Genomic DNA, 25,661 nt, shown 5'->3' with positions numbered 1-25,661 from the left:
GAGTCCATCACAGAGAACTGAATCTAACCAAACAACACAGAACCAAAATCCAAACACATTCATATCCATGAAGCTTATGTGTAAGTCCAGTAAGGAAGACCTGGATTCACTCACCTGTCTGCTTTTCCAGGCGTCTGGCTGCCTTTCTGTTCTTTTACATCACTTCCACTTTCCCACTCTGTAAACCTCAAACCTGCTGTTGTCCAATCATCTTTCCGCCCACCTTCTCTAAACCAATCCGTCTCCGCTCTGCATACTTTCAATCTCACTGCTCATCTCTCATTCTCCTTGCAGCCCAACTCCTCTCCATATCAGCCTCCTGCAGTCACTCCATCCAAGCCTCCATCTTATCTTCAGGGTTCTGCCCCAATTTCCATCACTGCTGGGATTTCATTCTGCTGTGATGAGCCATCAGAGTCAGAATGACTGAACTTTTCTATGTCAATAAAAAATGTTCAGTTTCTTCTAATAATCTGTCTGCATTGAAATATATTGTATATTTAGTGACTTTAGTTACAGCCTCCATCCGACTGTGTTGGTGTGCATTGCTTCAGCTGCCTTTGCAGCCCAGATTGCAGATTGATTCATTGATTTGCAGCCATCCTGCTTGGACATCTGCCACATCATTGGTCCAGAAAGCAGTGTGGGTGATGCTTTGTAAAGAGCACCTCGTTCATTCTCGTGATTTTCTGTGGTTGCTTCCTAGTTTGTTACCTTTTCTTCCTCCTGTTGCTCGTTGAGTGTTTCTCCGAGCACTGGGACTGCTCAGTTGGTTTGGAAGGCTGACTGGTTTGTGTTTACTGCAAACCTCATTAAGTTTGGTATGAACATAAACTACAGTAGGTCTGTATATTTGATGAGAGTTAGAATCGACACTCTCTCTCTGTCTCATTTCCTGGGTTTCTTTCTTTTCCACACGCTGCCACTCATCCATGTACATCACACTGCCGACCAGCTGGAGAGCACATCCTCTTTATTTATGTTTGTAAATAAACCAGACTCTGACAAATGCACCTGTTTGATTTATGAATGCATCTTCTTAAACCAAGCACCCGAGCATCGGCTGATTACGTGGTTCTTCGCCTTCTTGTCCACTTGTGGTCACTTCTAGCTTGAACAACATTAGACTGAAGCAAAAACGTGATCACTGAGAAGGCAGGTGACATCATATTGGCTACAGTGTTTTATTTCAGCATTTTACACTGTGTAGCTACAGGCAGATTCAGATGCAGGTCATTCTCTCACCCCAACCAATCACAGCAGATGGCCCCGCCCCTCCCTGAGCCTGGTTCTGCCGGAGGTTTCTTCCTGTTAAAAGGGAGTTTTTCCTTCCCACTGTCGCCAAAGTGCTGCTCATAGGGGGTCATATGATTGTTGGGTTTTTCTCTGTATCTATGAAGCGCCTTGAGGCGACTTTTGTTGTGATTTGGCGCTATATAAATAAAATTGAATTGAATTGAATTGACCAGCAGCAGGAAACAAGAACGCAAAAACTCCTTGTTATCTGGCTGAGTGCGCTTCATTAGGAGCCCAGCTCCATGTTTTTGCTCCAGAATCACTGCGAGAGGATCTAATGGTAAGAATCTAAACATCTGTAATGGCTAAAACTTTTGCACAATGAGTCATATGATTTGAGTTTTGCAGAGATGGAGAGTAAAGGGAAGAATTAGCCTGGTTGTGTTCAGTGTTTCTTTTATCTGATGCTGCTGTTGGTGTGAAGCTTTCACCGGCTCAGTTTCTTTCCTGACAGATTATCTGGACCCTAAAGCTCCTCAGAAACTCGCTCTTTATGCTTTCATATGGTAATGACTCTACAGAACTTTGTCAATATTTCACTTTATGTAACCTTAAGATTGTTTTGGTTCAGTCAAATGAAAGCAAGCGTGGTGTTTGGCTTGTGAGGGATCTGAGAGGTGCTTACGATCAGTCAAATCAATTCAGCGCTTTACAGACGACTGACGAGTTGATAATAAGACACAATAAAACACAAATCCCCTTTGAGGTTGCATCAGGAAGGTCATTCGGTATAAAACTCTTTGAGGCTGCTGACAAAGGAGCAACTGAAAGAAACTTCAATCAATTTAACCCTTTAAGACCTACCATAGAACCAAGTCCGCCAGAGCTTATATTATATGTTTACATGCTGTGGAGCCATTTTTGGGAGCATTTCAAGTTGCTATACATCAATACAACCATTACAGCCCAGATTTTAACACTATGTCTGCATTAAGTGCATAGTAATTACATAAATTGCAAAAAAGTGCAATAAACTACAAAAAAATTGAAAATCGTTTTTGTTTTTTTAACATATATTTCTAGTTAGAGAAATTTAAGAGGCTTATCCCTCAAAACTGTAAATACAAAAAAGTTGCACAAAATAGTTTCCCATCACAGGAAATTTATTTTGAGTGTCTTCATAGTTTTATTTTTGAAATACACCAATTTTTATACACTGCAGGAAAAACGAAAATAAATATTATAATGCAAATTTGCAAAAAAGCAGCATATGCATCAAAATAAACTATTTCCAGCAGCAATATGAGTCCTAAGCATCCCAGAAACCACACAGAAACTTATTTTCTGCACATTCCAGCACATAAAATATTTTTTGTGTTTACACTCAGTCTTTCAAATAGATGCAAGTAAAACACAGCAGAAAATAAATAAAGTCAAAGACTAGCGGTCCTGTTGCTCTATTTTCACCTGTAAAGCAGGAGTGGGGTAGGCGGAGGGTTACCCTGGTGCAGGTGTGCAGCGGTCAGTGGAAGAATCCGCGAGTTTCTCTGTGAGTTTCCCATTACGTCGTAGCTACTCGGTGCTTGTTTGGAAGTTTAGGGGTTTTTTCGCTGTAAAAAGAAGTTTTCTTCCCACGCACAACGGACACTAATGTTTTTGTCACTTTTTATGGAATCAAACTCAAAGTAAGGTCAGTACTTCCACGCTTTAAACGCTGCACGCTCATACTCTCTCTGCACTCGATATATGATCCATTGTTGATCTGCACACAGCTGTTGTCACGAACGTCGCACTCGCTTACGTCACTGTCATGAGACATTCTCGCAAAAAAAATCAAGCTTTTAGTAACGCAGTAACGCAGCGTTCCTACGGGAAAGTAACGGTAATCTAATTACGTTTTTGCAATAGTAATCCCTTACTTTACTCATTACTTGGAAAAGGTAATCAGATTACAGTAACGCGCCATCTCTGGTGGGGACAAACCAAACCAAGTCCGTTATGCCCGGTGCGCAGGGGAAAATGATCAAAATGCTCTTTGTGACATTTTTGTTTGGGGGTGTGCTGTGTGATTTTTCTAATGTGAAATATTTGCCTTAGAAACATTGTACTAAGGTGTAACAACTTATCAAATGTCACCTTTTATGGGGAAGTAGTTAAAAGGAAAACGCACAATAAACAGTGTGTCCTACTCAGTGGATGTAACAATGCAGTGGCAGATGAAACCACAAAATGCCCACAATGAGACAACAAATTAGATCCAGTGAAGAAAGTAAAGTTGAAGCTCACTGAGTTACAGCCACTTGTTGCACCTCATCAGTGCTTTTGAACTTTATTTTGTAACTGTGGTGAAAAATAAAATAAAGTGCAGTTTTAGGTGGGAAACCATCAGAAAGCATATCTGTCTGTCGGTGTGACGCAGGCCTGCAGTATATTTGTGTTTCCACTGCAGTGTTCACACGTGCAGGAAGCAAACTTGTCAAGCTTTCTGTGACGACGCTTTGTCTTTATTTGACTTGTTAGTGACAGCAGGATTGAGTCGTAGTAATCACAGCTATTATTCTTTCTCAGTGTTCTTGGAGGTTCTTAAACGCTTCATTTAGTAAATTGTACTTTTAGAAAAAGGCTGCACAGCACAAACAAATCGGTGTCCTCGCGCGCTGCTATTCATCCTGCAAATGAACAATTCAGCAAATGAATAGCAGCAGTTCTTTTCATCAGGCCTCTGGTTCAATCAGTTCCCACATTGTGAAAATATCTTTAAAAGCTTAGAAGGTTTCACTCGAAATACTTTTTTAAAACGTCAAAATAGGCACGTGTACCTCTAAAACCAGAATCCAGATGAACGTGATGAAAGTGTCAGCATGCTGTCAGTCACACAGATGTCTTTTAAAAGATGTTTGTCATAAGAAACAGCAGAATATATTTGAAGATAGTTATGTTTAATGTATCAGATTTTGGCTGTAACGTCCAAACCGTCTGAACAACTGAAGGGAACACAGTGTTGAAACCATATCCAGGCTACCCACGCCTCCCGTGGATTTCATGTGGATTTGACTCAGAGTAAACATATTCAGAGCTGATTGAACTCTGACCAGCTGTTCCATCTCCGAGTTAATCGGCAGAGTTTAGAGTCAGAAGCATGAGGTATAAGCTCCCGTAACATAGAGCAGGTTTATTGAACTCTGATTTCATAACTCGGAGATCCTGGGTTCAAATCATGAACCGATCGTTCCGTCACAGCGCACGAGAACATCACCTCCACAGTGTCATCAGTCATCATCATCAACATGTGTTGATCTAAGGAGGCTTCCAAGCGTTCCAAACTCCTCAGACCATCAACATGTTCAGAAGTTTCTACAACAGATGAATGAATTTGGATTGAACTTCATTTGACTGTTTTTTCACGTATTTCTTCAACTTCAACAACTCACATTCCCACCTATGGGTTCTTTAAATAAATAAATAAAGGCAGATGAACAACCATTGATACCAGGCAACTATAAAATGTATATCTTGGCCCCAATGAGACTATTAACTCTCGCAGCACCGGGTGTTCGTAATTTTGGTTCAAGTGAATTGATAAACTTTTTGAAGGTAATTGACTCACACAGTTGTGTAGATATCCCCGTCCTGTTGTCTCGGGATGCATCACGCTGCCTTGCCTGGGGTTAGCTTCTGTTTTCTGGGGATGAGGGTTGAGTGTGCTCCCTTACCTTCTCAAGCTAAGCTAGGTTAGCCTTCTTGTGTGAGCTTTTCAAGTGCACTTTAAGGTTTGTGGGATTTTTTTCCCTTTAGAAATGTCCCTCATAATTTGTCTGTTTCCACTACAAGACACTTGCTTTATCCAAAACACAGTCATATTCAAAGTAATCCCAAATTGGACTCTGGCGCTTTCTTCCGACTTTTCCTGACATGATTCTGCGCGTGGACGGAGCAGCAACACAGACGACTCGACTAACGTGCTGCCACCTGCTGGCATAATGAGACACAGCAAGAAAACAATCTGGAAACTAAACTTCATTTTCACCCTTGACTCTTGTATGACACGCACACATCAATGAAAACTAAACACATTTTTGCTATAAATTCAGTTAATTTTAGTTAGTTTTGTGAACACTCATTATAGTTTTAGTTAGTTTTCCTTTTTTTGTTTTTGTTTTTATTTCCGTTAACGAAAATGTTTTTTCACTTCTAGTTTTCGTTAACGATAATAACCTTGGTTCATACATTATGGATTAGTAAATAAAATCTATTCTAATAATATTCGTGCTGGATAATGAGAACGATAACATGAATTGTGATATGCAGAGATTAGAGTCAAAGTGTCACCATAATTATAATCAGGAGCATTTAACAAAGTGCTCACTAGAAGAAAGCGTGTCATAACCTAACGTAAACGTAACCTTGGCGTGTGGTTCTTTGTATCTTGTAATTAGTTTGGCTTTTGTGTTATTTCTTTCTTGTCATTTCTTGTCACTGTTTATTTTGTTATTTTTATAATTGTAGGATTTATTTATACTCTTTTTTTGGGTCAGCTGATTGGCCCTTTCGCTCTTTTCCACTTGTCTCTCTGGGTAATCAGGGTTTGAACCAGAGTCTCCCAGTTACCACAGTAGCAGTTGTTTTTTTCTGGTGGAAACCAGTGGAGTCAGATAATATCAGCCTCTGGTTTAGAACCTGAAATCAGCCTTTGAATAAGCTGAATACATCATGAGGAATATTCACTCCGGCCTGTCGCTCTTTCCCTTTTCCGTGCAGCCTTCACACGGCTGCTCTTCCTTCGAGGTTTGTTTGGATCGTACTTCATGCCGGAGCACAGACGGTCTTTTTAAAGCGGTGTCGTTACAGCCGGCTGTGTATGCAGACCTCTGTGACTAATGCTGCGTGTCCAGGAGGAGGGCAGCTCTTACAGTGCAGTGCTCTGTACATGCCACTGCTGTCTGTGTTTGTGAGGAGCTGCTGAGGCAGAAAATGGGTAGAACACAGACAGAAGGAGACTAAACAGGTAATTGAATTGAATAAAGAACGAGGTAGAGAGAAAGAGGCGAGGCAGAAGGAGAAGAAATAGGAGCTAGAGGAGCAGGAGAGGTGGATTTGGACAGAAAATCACTATTAGCCGCTCATCTGAGCATCATGTAGGTTTCTGTGTTTTATTATCAAAGAATGGAGCCTGTTTTCATTTTTTTACTCTTTGGTTATTAATTTAGTCCCATTTGTGTGGAAGGTCAGCGGATTCAAGCACGGAGAGAAATTCTAAACTGGTGAATTAACCAAAGAACAAGTGATTGTGATTTAAAAAGGAGAACACTTCATATTAGGCTGCAAATAACCAAATTAACCAGTAACGAGATGCTTATTAACATATCAGCCTTATGGCACTTCATAAATCATCATAAACCACTTATTGCTGCGGAGCTCATAAATCTATTTAGAATAGAAATATTTATTATGAGTGTTCCTGCTCTTACGCTACTATCTGCGCCTCTTTTATTAGATATATAGATATCAAAGAGCTCACCTCAACCAACTTCAAATTCAAATTTTATTTGTCACACACACACAACCATACACAGTATGACATGGGGGTGAAATGCTTGTAGCTGTGCAGCCCGACCATTAAATGACAGAAAAAAGTTTTTCAGTATTTACAATTTACAGGTTACTACAAAATTTACAAATTAACTTAGAAATTTACAGTAAAAGATGTGCAAATAGCAGAAAGAGATTATAAAGATTATAAATTATAGGAATTATAGGAAATGTGTGGTGATGTGATGTGTGGGAGAGTCCAGTCCTACACCTGGTTCAGGGCCCGAATAGCCTCGAGGAAGAAGCTCCTCCTCATTCTCTCTGTTTTGGCCTTAAGGGAGCCGAAGCGCTTCCCAGACCTCAGCAGTGAGAAGAGTCCATTGTTGGGATGGGAGAGGTCCATCATAACCTTCCTAGCTTTGGACTTACTTGGTGTAGATGGACAGCAGGTCAGGGAGCTCTGATTGAATGATGCGTTCGGCTGAGCGCACCACTCTTTGCAGATCTCGTCTGTCCTGCTTGGTGCTGTTCCCAAACCAGGTGCAGATGTTTGCCGTCAGGACGCTCTCGATGGTGCAGCAGTAGAAGTTCTTGAGCACCTTCAGTGGCAGATGGAAGTCTCTAAGTCTTCTGAGGAAGAAGAGACGCTGACGGGCTTTCTTAACCTGGGTGTTGATGTGGCAGGACCATGACAGGTCCTGAGTGATGTGGACACCCAGGTATCGGAAACTGTCCACTCTCTCCACTGGCGCCACTGATGATGAGGGGTTTGTAATTCCTCGCCTGCTTTGTGGTGAAGTCCACGATCAGCTCCTTAGTCTTGCTGATGTTTAGGAGGAGGTTATTCTCCTGGCACCAGGTCTCCAGGTTCCAGGTAGGCCAGCTCCTTTTGTTGGTGAATGATGGAGCTCTCCTCCTGTCTCTGACCACACAGCATTTGGAGGAAACTCATTCCCGCTGCCTGCATCAGCGACGTCGCTGATTCGGTCACAAACGCTACCCAGAGCTCATGGCGAAAGGCGAGAGGAGGAAAGCTGATCGACCGGTGACTGAACCGTTTCATTTTCACGCTCTGGCTTCTTTTCAGCCGCAAAGCATCCAGAACAAGAACAACAGTGAATCCTTCCATCGCTCACAAATAAGATCCAAAGATACCTGAACTCCTCTGATTGGAGCCGCAGATCATTCCCAGTGTTTTAGCCACAAAACACAAAAGTATTTGGTTAAATATTTATACTGTAGGTTCACTGAGTGGACGAACAGAGCAGAAGAGTGTGATGTGGCACAGCCTCGTGGTTTGGATACGATTTTGTTTCCACAGTGGAAATGAAGGAGGAACGTCACATGTATCACCTGCCTCACATGTTAGCCGGTTAAATTTAAGTAGTGTTAAATACGTTGGGAAAATCACAACACAACTCTGCTCGCCTCTAATCTCTTTGATATCTTCATTTCATGTCGTGAATATGCGTGAAACGAGTGTGAGCAAAGAGAGAAACAAAGGGAGGAAGATGGAGGTGTAGAGTTAGCGGGGGAAGAAGAATGAGGTAATAAGTAGTTGCAGTGTTATCAATACGCGTCCACCTGACTGCCCGGCGCACCGGGCTGTGGTAATTTCTCAGACGATTCATGCTTTTAGGCGGCCGTGTGAAGAGACTCGGCTTCAGAGTGGGTGTTCATCTCCGAGGCAATGCAGCCAGCGAGTTCTCCTTATCTCTGAATGTTTCACCTCAAAATTACCGCTCAGCATCTCTGTGGAAGCAGGAAGCTGCGTGTGCATGCTCCGAGGTCACAGCACAGAGAGGGAAATATATTTAACACCACCTTACATGTTGCATAAAAAGAAGTAAAGGATGTGACGGGTGGAGTTCGGCTGTAGCTTGCTGGTGCATGACTGTAGTGCTGACTTGATTAAACCCTTTGGGTCTTTTGTTAAATGTGAAAAACTTAAGAAATTGAGCTTGAATTATGGAGGTGGAATTACTAAGCAAAGAGAAATTATGTATGCAAATAGATGTGTTGTGCACCAGACATTTTTATGAGCACGTAAGGCCCATAAGGGTTTGAATCTTTCAGGCAACTTAAAGCTAAACTGAATCCCTCTGAAAGCAGGCTTTCTGTTTGCTCCTGACTCAAATATTAATGACTGCAGACTGTAACGGTCCAGACTGAAGCGAGACGTCTGGCCTCACAGCGTGTGGTGTTTCATGTAATAAAGGTTTGGTGGTTTGAGGCAAAAACCTCACTGACAGCATTACTCAGAGCAGGTCACGGACGGGACCTCTGTTTGTCATGCATCGCTGTTTCTGATGCATTTGTATTGGGAGGTGCAGTGCAGGTAACATACCTGAGCAAACCCACGGCAGCAACATGCATGTGTGGGAATCACTGCAGAACGAAATGAGATTTAAAGGCCTTGTTCTGCGTTTAAATCTGCGCCGTGAGCTCGTTGTAATCTACACCTGATGATCCAGAACCTAAACTATCATAGAAACTACACGTGTCCATGCAGCCCATAACTATTGTGATTGGCCTCTTCAGCGCTCTGGATTGTGTTGATTGACTGACTGAGAACACTAATCATCGATTCAATTCAATTCAATTTTATTTATATAGCGCCAAATCACAACAAAAGTGGCCTCAAGGCGCTTCATAGATACAGAGAAAAACCCAACAATCATATGACCCCCTATGAGCAGCACTTTGGCGACAGTGGGAAGGAAAAACTCCCTTTTAACAGGAAGAAACCTCCAGCAGAACCAGGCTCAGGGAGGGGCGGGGCCATCTGCTGTGATTGGTTGGAGTGAGAGAAGGAAGACAGGATAAAGACATGCTGTGGAAGAGAGACAGAGGTTAATAACAGATATGATTCAATACAGAGAGGTCTGTTAATACATAGTGAGTGAGAAAGGTGACTGGAAAGGAAAAACTCAATGCATCATGGGAATCCCCGGCAGCCTACATCTATTGCAGCATCACTAAGGGAGGATTCAGGGTCACCTGGTCCAGCCCTAACTATATGCTTTAGCAAAAAGGAAAGTTTGAAGCCTAATCTTAAAAGTAGAGATAGTGTCTGTCTCCTGAATCCATCGCCACAGTATATGGAGTGTCTGCAAGTCCCTGCAGATAAAACCAGATTGGAGGATTAGAAACGCACAAAGACACTTGTTGTGTTTATTCTGTTTATTTCCTGGCCACAGATAATTATCATGTAATGAACCACACCGAAGCCTGACTGTAGATCCCAGCGTCAGAGCTACAGAAGCCTAAAATCAGCTGAACCCTAATCAGAGCCTTAAACCTGTTTAGCTTCATCTGTGAGTGACTGTGTGACCGGGCAGCCTTCTATATTCTCCACCCATGTTTCAGGCGTTTGGTTCAGTAACCTCGATAATGAATATTATCGAGCCGCCCCTGAAGTCTGCAGCTGAGGATTCAGTGCCGACTCTTTCCTGAGGCTTTGAGCTCGACTGAACTTTGAAAAACACTCCGGAAGTCGTGTCGTGAAGTTTTTACATTATTTTTTTAGCTTGTTGAGACAAATGGATTTTGTCTGTATGGGGAAAATGATTTAACACTGTCTGTGAAGGTTCTCAGTCATCCAGCTCATCGTAGTCAAAGGAGCTTGCAAAGAAAAGCGTCTGGACTTCTTTAAGTTACTTGAAGACGTTTCACCTTCATCCGAGAAGCTTCTTCAGTTCTAAGGTCAAATGGTGGAGAGTCCCAGATATAAACCTAGTGGGAGTTTCCCCCCACAGAGGGACAAAAGGACCCCCTTCTTAAGGTCAAAGGTCACTCTTTCGAGGATGCCAATGTTCACATTTTGGACAGAGAGGACAGATGGTTTGAAAGAGGAGTGAAAGAAGCATCTATGTCCACTGTGAGCGACCATCTTTGAACAGAGGCGGGGCTTACGACACCAACTCTCTGCCATCTATAATCCAGTTTTGAGATCCTCCCCAGACGCCTTAACGCCCACTCACATCCTGGGCCATCTGACCTCAGGAAATCACATGAAAAGGTGGGGCCAGGTTTCACAATGAACTCACCCGAAACTCTGGCTTATGGGACCCACACCCAGTTCCACACCTTGGCTCAGGCGATTAGAGGATCATCAGGGGTCCTTTTGTCCCTCTGTGGGGGGAAACTCCCACTAGGTTTAAATCTGGGACTCTCCACCATTTGACCTTAGAACTGAAGAAGCTTCTCGGATGAAGGTGAAACGTCTTCAAGCAATTTAACACAAATTTAAAGCAATTTTAAAATCTTACCAGGATGAACTCAGAGTCCGACTTCACCAGGCTCATTCTTGGCATGTTGCAGGCTTTCTGTTTGCCTCCGACACTTCCAGCTCTTTCCATTTCCTCTGCCAACAACAAAAGTTATTTTCCATGAAAGTGTCACAGACGTATTGGCGCACACATCTGAGCCCTGCAGCCGTAAAAGGAGACATACCCAACTCTGAACAGCTGCTTCTTTCCAAAATCCATTATTTCACCAGTCTTTTAAAAGATCAGTTCTTCATTTTTACGTCATAGTTATTGCTTTTTAAAAAGTTTACGTACAGCTCTGTAGACTGGACACAGGATTTTGCAGACCTGCATACATACGCATCACCAGTGTGGAACAGCTGGTAACTGTTGGTGTTGTTGCATGTCCTTTTACTTTGCCCGAGCCACCAACACGAAGCAGAAACTTTGTTTTCTTCTGTTTTTTGTGATTTTTGCCCTTTTTGCTGATCTCTGCCGTCCATCCCCTCCCCTCCCTGTTTAAGCCAACTTTTGAGAAAGTTAAAGCTTCAGCAACACTTGCAGTATAAAGAACTTTATTGCTTTGACCCACAGGTTTCAGCTTGCTGCCTTCACTGAGGTCATCAAAGCCAGCTTTTCAAACAGCATCAACCTCCAGCACACAAGTGTCTTCCTGCAGATCTCTCTCCACGCCCAGAGAACAAACAGACACCATAAATCTGCCCTAAGTAACATGTTATTCAGACAACAACTGCAAAAGATTTGTGTTCTTAAATAAAACCACTAATGTTCTTCCTGACGGGGAAATCAAATATGTCACCACACACCATAAACTCAAAGGAAGTTAAAATATATCGACAGTTTTCTCTTCTTTTTCTCAGCTATGATCAAATAACTGAACAGCTGATCTTTGTTTGCTTATTTCAGCTCCATATTTTATACTTAAACTTCGCTAGAGTAGCTTTCAATTTCACTCCCAATGGAATTGAAATTGAAAGAGTGTACGAAAATAAATTTCTTGGAGTGATAATTGATGATAAGCTGAGTTGGAAGTCTCATATAAACCATGTGAAAACAAAAATGTCAAAAACCATTGCTATTCTCTATAAAACAAAGCATGTCCTGAACAAAAAATCATTATACACACTCTATTGTACTCTGTTGCTTCCATATATGCCTTACTGTCTGGAGATATGGGGTAATGCATATAAAACGAACACTCTTCCTATTTTCAAGTTGCAAAAAAGAGCTATAAGAATTATAAACCAATCAAACTATATAGAACCAACTAACATTTTGTTTATTAATCTGAATACCCTGAAATTTTATGATTTAGTTGAATATAAAATGGCACAGATAATGTATAAAGCACAAAATAACTTGCTTTGCCCCAGTACTCAGAAGCTGTTCAAAGTCAGAGAGAGTCAATATGACTTAAGGGGAACAGATTTCTTTAAAAAAAACAAGATAAGGACAAATATAAAGCAGAGATGTGTTTCTGTTAGAGGAGTTAACCTGTGGAATAGTTATGACAGTGATTTAAAAAGGTGTAGTTCATTTTCCTTGTTTAAAAATATGTTTAAAAATAGAGTATTAGAAAAATATATATATCAAGAATGAAAAGAGCAAAAACAAAAACAAAAAACAGAAAACCTCTTGATTCTTTTGCTTTGATGTAGTTACTTACTAAGGTGGTGGTGTTTTTTCTTGTTTGTTTGTTTGTTTGTTTTGTTTTTGCTTTGTTTGCCTTCTCTCACCCCAACCGGTCGCAGCAGATGGCCGCCCCTCCCTGAGCCGGGTTCTGCCGGAGGTTTCTTCCTGTTAAAAGGGAGTTTTTCCTTCCCACTGTCGCCAAAGTGCTTGCTCATAGGGGGTCATATGATTGTTGGGCTTTTCTCTCTGTATCTATGAAGCGCCTTGAGGCGACATTTGTTGTGATTTGGCGCTATATAAATAAAATTGAATTGAATTGAATTTTATTATTTGCTTCGAGCCCTGTGTACAGGAGCTGCATGCTAAAAGATCTTTTGTTAAAAGGGTTGGCGTAATAAGCAAATGCTTCAGCCAATACCTTTTGATTAGCCTTGTCTCATGCTTTCTTGCTTTGTGGTAAATCTTTGTTCTGTCTTCACTGAGATATTTGAATGCTAATCAATCAATAAACACACAAAATACGGCTAGAGTAGCTTTGCATGATTCACAGGTCAAAACTGTCCTCGTGAGTCTTACAATTAGTTTTTGTGCGTTTTATGCGAAACCAAGACACGGGCTGAAGATTTCTTGATGATGATGTCATGACCTTAACTGGGCACGATAGGCCCGTCAGTCAGTCAGGACCGATTACATCAGCAGGCCGCTCGGCTGCATGCAGGCGCCAGTTCCTCTCGCTGTAACATCCTTCTGACAGCGATGTCAGCGCACACGCAGCGGTACATCTGCAAACGCCATCAGCTCATCTTGGAGACGCTTGCCGTGCTTTTCCTCGCTCCCCCGTGGCTGCATGCTGCGGCTCACTTTAATTCACAGCGAACCCACCTGTAATTTAACATCTTCATTTTGATTGGAGCCTTCTGTCTGCAGTAATGTGCAGCAGCCACAGCTCGGTGCAAACGCTTCCCCGTGTGGTTCTTTTGTGCTGAAATGAGTTACAGACTCCCATCTGTCAGCAGAGTCCTCTTCTTTCTTTTTCTTTTTTTTAATTGACATTTTAGAATCACTATACAACACCATCAACTTCAGCTATCTGTCAGCACATATATTTTTTTCTATATTTAAACAACTAAAATATCCGTAAAATAAGAATGAAAGAAAAAGAAGAAAAGAAAAAGAAGCAAAACAGGAAACAACAAACAAAATAAATAAAAAATACACAAGGAAAAAGAAAAAGGAAAGTAAATAAATAAATGTAGGGAGTGTGTTTTTGTTTCCATTAATGTAACTAATATTTCCTCTGGTCTTCTAGTAGTTAACAAAGTCAAAATCTAAAGCTTAAACTTAAACTTTTTAATGTAGTCCATCCATTTCTTCCATGGTGATACAAACAGGACCTCTTGTAGTTCACATCTGCTGTCATTTTCTCCATAGCAGAACAGCAGAACCTCTTCTTTCCTCAGAAACTACTTAAACTACTTAAAGGTGCAGATGACGAGCTCGCTCTACCTCTGCTTCAGTGTGGCAAACGTCCTGCTTTCAAACAGATATATTGGTGAAATGCACTCATGCATTGATACAAGCAGGGTCACAAATTCACACAGGTCAACATGAATATTATAAAAATGGTATGCCATCAGGAACAGCCGCCTTTCCTCTTCCTCCTCGCTGTTCCTGATGCACTAGCTTCCGTCCATCCTCTTTCTTTTTCTTCTGCACTCCTTCCACCTTTTTGTTAGCGCACTCTTCACTTGTCACTTGTCCTTTCCAGCTTGTCCAGCCAATCAATACCAGTTCTGTGCTGGTGTCCAGCTTCACACACAGCTCACTAAAACATTTGCTTTCCTTGTCAGCAGGCAGGACAGCTCATTAGGTCAGAGTCATATCTTGTCCTCGTATGTGATGATGTGGAGGCCCTGTGACAGAGCGGTGACGGGTGCAGCTGTACCGACCTCTCGTGTTCACATTTTCTCAGCTTGAAGTCTGTTCGCTTTGGTCAACCCAGCCTGCTGTTCTTTGCCACACAGGACAGTTTTCATTCATCGTCTAAAACATTCACCAGATTTGTCTCTGAATGTTAAAGTCAAGCTGAAAGATCACAGTTCTGACACGGAGGAGATCTGGTGCCCATCTTTTCTGACTAATGCAGTTCAGTCCAGCCTGAAGCAGCACGCTTCGCTCTGATACCAGGAGGTGCTGCTGCCTCTTTGCTCATCCAAAGACCGCAACATTAATGATTAAATGAATTAGTCCCTGCAGTCACGACTCTGTTAGATGATGTGTAATTACCTTTACCATCGTCTCTCTTCTTGTTCAACAAGGTTTTATACTGAACAGCAAAAAGAACAAGGATACTTGTTTTTCCACTGAATAATTTGTATTTTATCTTCTTTCCTCAAAGCAAATTAAAAATATGAGACAAGAAACTTTAATAAACGAACGTCTGGCACAAAGGAAAAGGACAAGTTATTTTTAATATTAATGAGTTTTATTAGTGTTTGAGTCGATTTGTGATAAAGATGAAAATGCTCTAATGTATTCTGTGGCTCAGACTGATTATGTGGAAAATCTGAGCCAGGAGACCGCGTACAACAGAAAAACATCGCAAACCGCCGTTTCTGTGATATTAGACAGCAATATGCATAAAGGCGCATTAAAATTTCAGCAGCTTGTTTCCCACATGAGGGAAAAAACTCATATTATAAGATACAGAGATTATTCAGTGTCGCCTATAATGACAAATATATTTGTTGCTCGTGGTTTTCTCTTGAGGTTGGGGGTGAAATAAGAAAACTTTAAACCTGCACCAGGATAAATCACAGCTGATGTTCTCCTGTAAGACACATGTAGCATAGCAGCACATCCTGGTGGATGGAGTAATCTGCATGCTTCCAAATCACGACTGTTTAGTGTGAAAGTCTTGAGCTCTTCCTCGTTTTAAAAAAAATATTTTGACTGAAATATTCAAACAGAGGTTGTTCACTTCTCATGAGCTTAAAAGTGAATATTTAGTTTGACCGCCTTCATTCTTCAGCACAGCCTGAACCCTCTGAGGCAGCTTTCTTCTAAGTTTTCAGGAAAAGTTCTCCAGACTTCTTGAAGGTCCTTCAAAGCTCTTCTCTGCATGTTTGTGCTTTTGTTCTGTTCTCAGTCCAGATGATCCCACACTGCTTCACTAATGTTGATGCCCAGGCTCTGGAGATGTGTATCCATGACTAATAATGTGGCAAACCTCAACTTTTCTATCTGTTCGCCCTCCTCGACAGCCACCCTGAGGCTGGTGAGACTGATGTTGGCGAAGACTAGACGGATCAGCTGAAGGTCTGGAGTCGTCTCTCTTGCTGGAGATCTGCCACTGAGGGAAGTTTTCACTGATTCTTTTCTTTGCTGCATGTTTTAGGTGTGAAGTGATTTATATGTGCGGCTTCTGTAAGTCGTACCTTAATAAAACCCCTGAATGAAGCACGCCGCCCCTCCCTGAGCCTGGTTCTGCTGGAGGTTTCTTCCTGTTTAAAATAATGTTTTTCCTTTTCACTGTCGCCAAAGTGCTGCTCATAGGGGGTCATATGAGTCATGTCCAAATTCATGGGCTGCATCCTCCTGAGGACCCGGCCTTCGCGGTCTACGTGGGGTCCTCAGAAGGTCGGGTAGGCCGGAAGTAAACGGCTATGGAATTGGACGGTCTCGCCTTCTGATTAGCGTCACCGCTGTCTCGGTGGAGTTTAATAAACTCGGCCGTCTGCTCCTTGCTATCTAAAATATAACAGGACACTGGAGTAAATTCTCGACTGTCTCACACTTCTGTTTAATCAGTTTTCTGTTTGACGTTTATTCAGCTGTGTGAAAACTAAGGAGGAACCCACCCGGGGGATTAATAAAGTTTTATTTTATCTAATCTAATAACTTTAATCTCAGCCAAACCGATTTACTCACGAACAAATAAAACACTGAAAAAAGCCCAACAATAACATTTTTAGGTTGTCTAAGTGACTTATATATTACGTTTAACCCGAGCAGCGAAAGTCCGCGGTGATCTGAAAATGATGTGCCGGGAGTTGTGCCGTTCTCGGTAACCCTCGACCTCCCGGCGAGCTATCGAGCTGGTGGGTAGCAGACGTCTCCGAAAACGTTGAAGCACTTTTGCAAATATGCGATATCTTGATAAACCGAGCAGATATTTGATGTTTACACAGCTACTTTCTCGCCTGAAAATATGTTAAAAGTTTATTTTGTGACCCAGAAAGATAAGTAAGAGTAATTTTAAAACTTAGTAGCGGCCGCCATTGTTGGAAACTGGAGTTTGGCTGGGCCGCGCTATGAATTCTGGGATATGATAGGCCAAGAAGGACACACCCGACCCATCCTTCAAATTTGGGGAAAAGGAGGACGCATTTGTCGGCTGCATTCAGAGGAGTCTACGAATTTGGACAGCCTTCGGCGCGTCGCTGTGACGTAATCGGTCTACAAATGCGGCCTCAGGAGGAAGCAGCCCATGAATTTGGACACGACCATGATTGTGTTAGGAGGTGGTGGGTAGGTGTATTGTTGTTCTTGGGTTTTGTTTCCCTTCTTGGCACAGGTAGGCGGGGCGGGGCTTGATGGCATTCCGGCACACCTGCGGCGCTTTTATGGAGCTGAGTCTCGGACGTCTGGTGTCGGAGTATTGTCGTTTTCATAAGTGGTAACGTGTTGGTGCAAGCTGAATCTGTTGATTCCACGCGATTGAGCTGCATGTTTTAGGATCCATCTCCTGCCTGCTTCTCTTTGTTCTAGCCTGTCCCGCTGCCTGCTCGCCTGCCTAGTTTTCTGTGTGTTGGCTTCTTTGGATCCGTGACGGAGAGTTACTTCGTACCAGGCTGTGACCACCGCTACAGCTGTATGTCGGTGTTGCAAGTAAGCTCTCCAACTCTCCTCGTCCACTTTTAGTCTAACTCTCGGCTATCGACGTACTCTGTAACTTTGTTTGTCCCTCGCTTTCAGGTAGCTCCGGTGCGTCATCTGTCCACCCGCCTACCTCGGCTCCGTCTCATCCTTTCAGCGCTGCTCTCCGTGCACATTTTTACCTGTCACTGTATATAGCCCCTTCCCTTGTAAATATTCCCCCATCATTGTATATAAATCTGCATCACTACTATCCTGTGCTCGTGTGTGTTTCTGCCACTAAATCCATCTGGGTAAATTCCCCTAACATAGATTAACATAACATAACAGATTGTTGTTTTTCTCTGTGTTATTGTAGGTCTACCATCTACCTTTATGTGGTGCTGTATATATCAAATTGAATTGAAAGTAAACAAGTGCAAACTAAAACTATTTGTCATCAAAACTGCAAAGGATTGCTGAACTTCCACCATTGACAAAAATAGAGGAGGTATGTATTAAGAATACAAAAGGGAAAGGTTTTCTCTCTATATATATTATAATTTACTGATGCTTTCCTCCAAAGACTCAGCAGCAGATAAACTGGATGCTTGGAGAAGGGAGATCCAAGAGGACATATATGAAAACGACTGGAACCAGGCTTGCTTAAAAGCACAAAAACAAACAATAAACACGCTTTAAACTACTGCAATATAAATGGCTCATGAGAACCTATATAACACCTGTCAAGCTTCATCATATGTCCAATGATATTCCAGATCTGTACTAAATGTTTAGTTGAAAAAGGAACTCTTCTTCATGGTCTATGGGAGTGTCCTAAAATCCAGGACTTTTGGAAAGATGTTATCAAATATCTGTCCGAAGTGTTTAAGGTAAAAATCCCTTTAAAAGGAAAACTGTGTACTTGGAATATATCCAAGGGAATTTAAGCAATCGGGAAAAAAAACTAAATTACTGGACTATGGACTACTTCAAGCCAGAAGAGCCATTGCGCTATGTTGGAAGAGTATGGATGCTCCCTCCATGGGACTCTGGAAGAAGGAAATTGCAAACTCTCGAGGCCTAGAAAGACTAACATATATTGCCAAGGGCAAACAATGGGACTTTGTGAATATGTGGAAGCCATATATGGATATTTTAGGGAGTGGAGGTGAAGGACATTTATGAAAAAGAAGGAAAAGAAGAAGGGAAGGAAGGGAAATTGTATTGTATTTTTGTATTACTGTGAGAACTATGCTCATTTCTAGATTTGAATGTGATGTAGGCAGGTTTGATGTATGGATGGATGTGTGAATGTGAGGGTGTTCAACATTCGTTTGTATTGTACTATAAAAAAATTCAATAAAAATACAGTGGGGCAAAAAAGTATTTAGTCAGCCACCGATTGTGCAAGTTCCCCCACTTAAAATGATGACAGAGGTCAGTAATTTGCACCAGAGGTACACTTCAACTGTGAGAGACAGAATGTGAAAAAAAAATCCATGAATTCACATGGTAGGATTTGTAAAGAATTTATTCGTAAATCAGGGTGGAAAATAAGTATTTGGTCAATAACAAAAATACAACTCAATACTTTGTAACATAACCTTTGTTGGCAATAACAGAGGTCAAACGTTTACTATAGGTCTTTACCAGGTTTGCACACACAGTAGCTGGTATTTTGGCCCATTCCTCCATGCAGATCTTCTCAAGAGCAGTGATGTTTTGGGGCTGTCGCCGAGCAACACGGACTTTCAACTCCCGCCACAGATTTTCTATGGGGTTGAGGTCTGGAGACTGGCTAGGCCACTCCAGGACTTTCAAATGCTTCTTACGGAGCCACTCCTTTGTTGCCCGGGCGGTGTGTTTTGGATCATTGTCATGTTGGAAGACCCAGCCTCGTTTCATCTTCAAAGTTCTCACTGATGGAAGGAGGTTTTGGCTCAAAATCTCACCATACTTGGCCCCATTCATTCTGTCCTTAACACGGATCAGTCGTCCTGTCCCCTTGGCAGAAAAACAGCCCCATAGCATGATGTTTCCACCCCCATGCTTCACAGTAGGTATGGTGTTCTTGGGATGCAACTCAGTATTCTTCTTCCTCCAAACACGACGAGTTGAGTTTATACCAAAAAGTTCTACTTTGGTTTCATCTGACCACATGACATTCTCCCAATCCTCTGCTGTATCATCCATGTGCTCTCTGGCAAACTTCAGACGGGCCTGGACATGCACTGGCTTCAGCAGCGGAACACGTCTGGCACTGCGGGATTTGATTCCCTGCCGTTGTAGTGTGTTACTGATGGTGACCTTTGTTACTTTGGTCCCAGCTCTCTGCAGGTCATTCACCAGGTCCCCCCGTGTGGTTCTGGGATCTTTGCTCACCGTTCTCATGATCATTTTGACCCCACGGGATGAGATCTTGCGTGGAGCCCCAGATCGAGGGAGATTATCAGTGGTCTTGTATGTCTTCCATTTTCTGATGATTGCTCCCACAGTTGATTTTTTCACACCAAGCTGCTTGCCTATTGTAGATTCACTCTTCCCAGTCTGGTGCAGGTCTACAATTCTTTTCCTGGTGTCTTTCGAAAGCTCTTTGGTCTTGGCCATGGCGGAGTTTGGAGTCTGACTGGTTGAGGCTGTGGACAGGTGTCTTTTATACAGATGATGAGGTCAAACAGGTGCCATTCATACAGGTAACGAGTGGGGGACAGAAAAGCTTCTTACAGAAGACGTTACAGGTCTGTGAGAGCCAGGGATTTTCCTTGTTTGAGGTGACCAAATACTTATTTTCCACCCTGATTTACGAATAAATTCTTTACAAATCCTACCATGTGAATTCATGGATTTTTTTTTCACATTCTGTCTCTCACAGTTGAAGTGTACCTCTGGTGCAAATTACTGACCTCTCTCATCATTTTAAGTGGGGGAACTTGCACAATCGGTGGCTGACTAAATACTTTTTTGCCCCACTGTATATGGAAAAAAAAAACAAGTGCAAACTAATCGTGCATGTTTTGCACCAGGCTGCTAGCAACAAGAGCTCAAAGGTATCATATAAAACGGTTTCTGTTATGCATAGACACAACACTTCTTCATCCCTTAAGTTAATGTCATTTTTATGCTTAAATAATTCATACGTCAGAGTTAACAAACAAAACAAACAATCCTCTGCAAGTGGTCGAGCACAAGGACTGAAAATGAGTGAAAAAGCAGCCAAAGCCCAAAGACGAACTCTGATGAAACGTCAAGTTTTATTGCTCAAGAGCACTTTAAAAACAATCTAGTTTGATGCTTGAAGGCAAACTTTAAATGAGTGACAGCTTTGGCTGATTTCCCTTTGAAGGCTCGTAGTGAACCAAATTTATTTCATGATTGCTCCACAAAAATCCTCTTCTGACCACTCACCAGATTCACGTCACTAAAATTTCGTCCACCTTCCAAAAATGGAAATCAAATTGAAGGATCGTGTTTTTAACACACGCCCACTGCATAGGCGACTACGAGGGGGCGTAACCCGACTTCTACTGAGAGACGTGAGGACTTTGAACCTCTCGTATCACATTTGACTCTATATAAGACTAAAACTTGCCAATTATGTCAAAGACCAAAGACATGTATCCATTTAAAGACTTGGTTACTTTTTGTACCTGCTGCAGAGGCTTTTGAGCTTCTGATTTCCCTTAATTGACATTTTGAGCTAATTCTATATTTGTTCTTTAACTGATGACAAACAGATTTAAGAAAAATCCTTGTTCTTGGTTGTGTCCATGAGATTCAGCTCAGAAAAGCTTTTCTTTTTTTAATAAATCCTCTTTTCTCCTGAAGAAGGATGTCAGAGTCCAGCTGCTGTTTCAATTTGGTTTTGATTTCCTGCGCACCGCTAACAAAGACGTGCAGCTGAAGCACTCTGAAGGAGAGATGCAGGGAGGTTCAGACAATAGACGACTGGGCTGTGCAGCTCAGAAAAGCAGCGAGGAACAGATCGAACCCTCCTTACCCGAGCTGAGTGGCTGCAGTCTTCAGCTCTGGGCGTCTCATCTTATTATCTGCTATCTGAGTGTCGGAGCGGCCTGTCGGCGGATCAATTCCCGGCCGCTCCGGTCGGCCTGTCAAAGTAACCTCAGGCTGCTGAACATTCATTGTGTAAATGTTAAAGCACGTAGGTATAGGTGAGCGCTGTACGAATATGTGTGCAGCAAGGCGAATGTTTCCCACAGCTGCAGGTTTTCAGCGTGATGCACAGAGTTCCCGGGCAGCGCTGGATCACAGCTTTAGGACACTTCAATTTATTTGTGGGGGAAACATTGAGAGAGCTGCAGGAGGAGCTTTTGGTTGTTTACTATGTTTTATTCACTTTCTCTCTCTTTCCTGATCAAAGAGGCAAAGTTAGTCAGAAATCCTACGTACATGCATCTCTGCATTTAGAACTTTTTCATTATTTTAGTGACTATTCTGCATTTTCAGGAAAGCGTAAGATGCCAAAGAGGAATCGTTCAGACTGATGGGACGCTGATCCAGCTCGTGATCCTCTGCATGTTTTCTCTGGTTGTGTATTTTTGATAATCGTTATTGAGCCTTCTGTTGGTGCTTGTGATGATCCTGTTTGCTGTGGCTGTTGTTCTCTCCTCGCTTTAGTTCATATGTTAGTTAGTCTGTCAGTTATTATTCTCTTGTGTTTTGTGTTTTTACAGTTCTGCTTCAGCTCTTCTCTCACCTATGTCCTGATCCGTCGTTATCCTGTGTGTACATAATCTTTGTTGGTTCTCCCTCACAGTGTTCCTCCTTGTTCTGTGTTCTCCAAGATTTGTGGGTGTTTTTAATCCCAGCAGTGAAGCTGTTTGCTTCTCGTCTGCTGAGCCACACAGCGACCCTGACACTGCAGGAGCTTTGATATGTGATATCATTTTTAAGTGTTGCTTTTCATCTTGTGTGAACTTTAATGAGACACAAAACTGTTCTCTGTGTTGTTGTTGTTTGAGCTTCCATTGTTTACCACCTTAATCATCATTATGTTCATTATTTAAGTGCAAAAGGTGGTTATAAAATTAATTAATTAATTAAGATGATATTATGTAATCTGGTTTAAAGCTTGTTTTTTGATTTTTTACTGAGGACGAAAAAAATCTGTAAAGGAATGACCTGTTTTATGTGCACTGTATGCAGAGATGTGCAGTTACTGTAATCTGATTACTTTTTTCAAGTAACGAGTAAAGTAAGGGATTACTATTGCAAAAACGTAATTAGATTACCGTTACTTTCCCGTAGGAACGCTGCGTTACTGCGTTACTAAAACCGTGATTTTCTTGCGAGAATGTCTCATGACAGTGACGTAAGCGAGTGCGACGTTCGTGACAACAGCTGTGTGCAGATCAACAATGGATCATATATCGAGTGCAGAGAGAGTATGAGCGTGCAGCGTTTAAAGCGTGGAAGTACTGACCTTACTTTGAGTTTGATTCCATAAAAAGTGACAAAAACATTAGTGTCCGTTGTGCGTGGGAAGAAAACTTCTTTTTACACCGAAAAAACCCCTAAACCTCCGAGCAAGCACCGAGTAGCTACGACGTAATGGGAAACTCACAGAGAAACTCGCGGATTCTTCCACTGACCGCTGCACACCTGCACCAGGGTAACCCTCCGCCTACCCCACTCCTGCTTTACAGGTAAAAATAGAGCAACAGGACCGCTAGTCTTTGACTTTATTTATTTTCTGCTGTGTTTTACTTGCATCTATTTGAAAGACTGAGTGTAAACACACAAAATATTTTATTTTATGTGCTGGAATGTGCAGAAAATAGGTTTAAATATTACACTAATTTCTTCCAGTCAAAGAATGTTGCAGATAATTAGATGTTTGCTTGATGCATAAAGTTAAAAGATTAAAACGAATAAAACAAGTTTTAAAAAGAGACTTTTCCATTTGATTACATTTTGTATGATGATTATGTAGAAAAAGTAGAATTGGGCTGAAAGATCTATCACTTTATCACCTATTCAGGTTGTAAATCGTGTTTTTAAAAAGTAACTAAGTAATTAATTACTTTTGAAAATAAGTAATCAGTAAAGTAACGGGATTACTTTTTGGGGAAGTAATCAGTAATTAGTTACTGATTACTTCCCCAAAAAGTAACTAAGTAATTAATTACTTAGTAATCAGTAAAGTAACGGGATTACGTTTTTGGGGAAGTAATCAGTAATTAGTTACTGATTACTTTTTTCAAGTAACTTGACCAACACTGACTGTATGAATATAGCATGGTGAAATATACGACTCTGGTTTATTACAACATGTCTGTCAGCTGTTTTCACACCGTTATTTTTTGCCATGAATGTTTCCCTGTTTTACATTCTGATCAGTATGAAGAAACATCCCCACAGACCTCAGCTGCATGAAAAGTCAAACAAAAAGCTGACAGCGTGTAGCCAATCAGCAGCTGAGCCCTGTCTATTACGGTTTCCTCACCAGCACGGCCCTGCATTCCCAAAATCACTTGTTTCCTCGTTACAGTCCAACAGGTTCAGAGCCCAGAACAAGTTCCAGCTGCAGCTCAAGGTTCTCCTGGAGCTCAGCATCTTCTCTCAGACAGTCTGCACTGCTTTTAAATAATTATTCTCCTGTCTTCTCATTATGACGTCTGCTGAGTCACCACACATGTTTACAGGCATGGATAAATCTCCCGTCTTCTGTGTTTGTTTGGTTTCAGAGTTCAAATGTAACAAGCTGTCGATTATATCCAACATCAGGCTGTGTTTTGCTTTGCTTGGAGAAGTAAAGACATAATCCACCTCAGGGATTCATTAAGTCATCTTCATTCATAAACTGTCCGACTGTAACAGCTTAAACATGTTTGAGAAAGATTACTGCGCATGTTCGAAGCTTTCTGCACTTCCACTTGTGCTCTGGGTGACTTTTAGGAATAATCTAAGATAATAACGTATCTGCAAACACAGCGGAGTCTGCTGGCCGTTCATGAAATATTTATTATTTATTGTTGTCATGTCCCTCGCTTTCCCCTCGTGTGTGTGTGTTAGACTTACCATCACTGTGACCTCCTTTTGGAGGCTCCTGATTGATCTCAGCAGCTCCCTTCCAGACACTCCTGCTCATCATGAAAGGACGTCTCTTTGGCCACTTATCAGAAGGTTTCAGCTCCCAGTCTTGGGAACCTGACCTCTGAACTTACCTCGGCTACCCACCACATACGTACCGATTTGTGCCCACGAACATGAAATCATATTTTTACACAACTACACATTTCCATTTCCATGTTCACAGCAGATGTCGTATTGTTTGCTTTTTTATGCATTATTAATTTCCAGAATTATATTAGTTATCTGTAATTTAATGCATTTTGTGTTGTCATCAGTTTTATCTTTAACCCTTTAAAGCCGGTCGGAGCGGGCACGCTCTGTTTTGTGTAACTATTTTAAATCCCTGTAGCTCTGCAACCACGTGAGCTAGCGCAATAATTTTTTTTGCATATGAAACCGGAGGAGTTGTACTTACATCTTATGCCATCAGCTTGTCCTCGGTCACAGTTTCCTTCCACATATAACTTTGCAAAAACTGCATAAAAAGCACTTGCAGCAACAAAAACATAATATTCCAGAAACACGCTTTGCCGATCCGATCAGCTGTTCGTAACACTTCCTAGTCCATCAGCGCGAACTATCGCATGTCCTCCATGACCTGCCCGAAACCGGAAGTGACGTCATTTTTGCGGAAATGTGTTTTTTTGCCATCAGGGCCTCAATGAGCCTATACTGGTGTTTTTAAAAGTTATCTTTGACTTTATGACTTTCTGTGTGGTTTCTGGGATGCTTAGGACTCATATTGCACTGCTGGAAATAGTTTATTTTGATGCATATGCTGCTTTTTTGCAAATTTGCATTATAATATTTATTTTCGTTTTTCCTGCAGTGTATAAAAATTGGTGTATTTCAAAAATAAAACTATGAAGACACTCAAAATAAATTTCCTGTGGTGGGAAACTATTTTGTGCAACTTTTTTGTATTTACAGTTTTGAGGGATAAGCCTCTTAAATTTCTCTAACTAGAAATATATGTTAAAAAACAAAAACGATTTTCAATTTTTTTGTAGTTTATTGCACTTTTTTGCAATTTATGTAATT

The 25,661-nt window shown here is 41.6% G+C and overlaps 2 long non-coding RNA genes across 2 annotated transcripts in view; one reads left to right on the top strand and one right to left on the bottom strand.

Moving 5' to 3' along the window:
• LOC146512092 (uncharacterized) overlaps nucleotides 1-17,624 on the top strand; it is a 39,233-nt gene extending 21,609 nt beyond the window's left edge. Inside the window, exons 2-3 of the long non-coding RNA XR_014875734.1 lie at nucleotides 15,932-17,346; nucleotides 17,439-17,624. This is a non-coding gene — a long non-coding RNA (uncharacterized LOC146512092). The remainder of the gene's footprint in view (nucleotides 1-15,931; nucleotides 17,347-17,438) is intronic.
• The window catches only part of LOC146512090 (uncharacterized), a 110,840-nt gene continuing 95,590 nt past the window's right edge, over nucleotides 10,412-25,661 (bottom strand). The window contains exon 2 of the long non-coding RNA XR_014875739.1: nucleotides 10,412-10,732. This is a non-coding gene — a long non-coding RNA (uncharacterized LOC146512090). The remainder of the gene's footprint in view (nucleotides 10,733-25,661) is intronic.

This window comes from Neolamprologus multifasciatus, chromosome 8 (assembly GCF_963576455.1).
Source record: "Neolamprologus multifasciatus chromosome 8, fNeoMul1.2, whole genome shotgun sequence".
Classification (NCBI taxonomy): Eukaryota; Metazoa; Chordata; class Actinopteri; order Cichliformes; family Cichlidae; genus Neolamprologus; species Neolamprologus multifasciatus.
The sequence above is the reverse complement of the archived record's forward strand: the minus strand, read 5'-3'. Positions and strand labels throughout refer to the sequence as shown.